This window comes from Acomys minous (genome assembly GCF_964271855.1).
Source record: "Acomys minous genome assembly, chromosome: 15".
In the NCBI taxonomy this organism is placed as follows: Eukaryota; Metazoa; Chordata; class Mammalia; order Rodentia; family Muridae; genus Acomys; species Acomys minous.
Genome location: NC_140497.1, coordinates 53,477,028 through 53,479,216, shown reverse-complemented (window position 1 = coordinate 53,479,216; position 2,189 = coordinate 53,477,028). Strand labels below are relative to the sequence as shown.

The following is a 2,189-nucleotide window of genomic DNA, read 5'->3' as shown; positions in this document are numbered from 1 at the left end:
GCGCGTTCTCTTCTTCTATCGTGAGAGCTTTGCACCATATGAGCGCATGGCAGTACATCGGAAAGCAGGCAGGGCGTGTGGAAGAGCAGATGTGTAAGAAGGCCAGGGGAGGCACCAACCTCACTTTACAGCAAACCACTCTTACCGTTGCCTAGCTCAGTCCTGTGGAAACTGTATTGCTTTTTTATAAAGCAGGAGCCACCGTGACCTAATTATTGTCCAAAGGTCCTGCCACCCAATGCTGATTCACTATGGAATTATGCGTCAATGCGAGTTTCTATTGGAACAGGACATCCCAAGTCTATAAAAGTACTAATAATACTAGTAACTAATAATTAGAAATATTTTTGTTTCTTGCTCATGTACAAAGAGGACTTTGGCTTTCTAAATACAGAGGGCACGTCTCTTCATCCCTCCCACCTCTCCTTTGTCCTGGAGTGAATGAGATTTCTATAGCCATGATCCATAGCACCTCTTTTATGGTAGTAAATATACATAACAAAAAGTGCTGGCTTACCCCCGCGCCCTTTTTTTCTTAGGTTTAGGGATTTGTCAGGCATAGAGGGTCACTGGAGCAGAGTTACAAAATTGTTGCTAGGTTTCCTTCAAGCTGAAAAGCAGCTGGTGTTTGTCCTGCTTTGGCCCTTTAAGGCTGCATGCTAGAGGCCCAATCCAAGAATGGACTCTTGCTTATGGTCTCTATCAAATGAGCACACTGAGCAGGGTCACCTAGTCAGCTGGGGGAGGATGCCTGGCTGGCCAAGAAGTTGTACACTCTCTCTGAAAGGGTGGTAAGCAGTGGGGTGGCAAACAAAGCTGACACAATTATCATTATGTGGATGCCAATCTATGGGAGCCAGAACTTAAGCAATGGCCAGTGTCATGCCCACTATGCCCCCCTTTGGATACAATGTATGCAACTTGTCTTACTTGGCCATCAGAGGCAGCCACACTGGCAGTCTTAATGATAACTCCATGTTGGCCTCCCTGTCTGTCTCATTATGGCCCCTCTCATAGCCACCAGGTACATCACAATAAAGTGCCTATGAGATTTACGTTGGGAACACCCTGGATGTCCTCCAAGATGTGGACCTGGTGTTTCTTTTGTTTGGCTTTAATGGCAACTGTACAGTTGACAGACACATAAACATAGCCAAACTTTTCCATTACTAGCATCAAAACTGATTGTTCACCTTTCTCAGCGGTCATGTTGGCTGGGGCAAACACGCAGCTCTGTCCTAACTTCTTGGCTTGGACCTCACCCCCTGAGTTAACTAGGTCCAGAAGGACATCTGTGGCCCTTTGTCCCTCCAGTGTTTTGGCTACGGCCAGGCCAAGACCTAAAGGCCCTCTAGTCATTACTGTGACCAAGCCCTTCATGCTCTGGCATGTGGCAGCCATCTTGCACCCATTTTATCCAAATTTTTGATAAAGATTTCATTGGCACCCAATGCATTCACATTGTTATGCTGTCTATGAGCACTGTCCATCCCGCATTCTTTTAATCTCCAAATATTGAAACTTTAATATTTTGAGATACTGCCTCTAAAAATAAGGTGAAGAATGATAGGAGAAGACACTAGATATCAACCACTGGCACACACACCACACACACACACACACACACACACACACACACACATGCACACGCATGCGCACGCATGTGCACAAGAGAGAGAGAGAGAGAGAGAGAGAGAGAGAGAGAGTGTTCCAGAAGGGTAGGATTCAATATAAGTTAGATTTGGTATGCATGAAAAACAGAATAAATACATTGGGATACGAACGCTTGAAGTCACTTCATCTTTGGACTTAGAGACAGTACTGCCTGGTCTGTAACTCACTGTGAAGTCCAGGCTGGCTTCACACTTGGGTCAATTTTAGGGCTCCTGCCTTCTTGGTACTTTAACTATTGGCTTGTGTCAACATGCCTGGACACAGAAGTTATTTTGAAGACATCAACAGAAATAGGAATCAGTTAGTCACCAAATAATACACAGAAGTGGAAGGATTTGCTTCAAAGGCTGGGGTGACATAGAAGCAGTGAAGATTGAGTCTCGGGGTAATCAAATAAACAGTTAACAGAATTAGATCCCCATTTACTCAGACCAGACAAATTAGTCCTGGCATATGAAAAGAACATCTTAAAGGGGCTCTGTGTAACTCAACAAAGGACTTACTTTGGCCAAGGA

The 2,189-nt window shown here is 44.8% G+C and overlaps 1 pseudogene across 1 annotated transcript; it reads right to left on the bottom strand.

The window, feature by feature from the left end:
- Positions 1-646: 646 nt before the first annotated feature.
- On the bottom strand, positions 647-1,401 carry LOC311584168 (3-hydroxyacyl-CoA dehydrogenase type-2-like; annotated as a pseudogene). The gene has a single exon. The product of its transcript is annotated as a 3-hydroxyacyl-CoA dehydrogenase type-2-like (transcript).
- Positions 1,402-2,189: the final 788 nt, after the last annotated feature.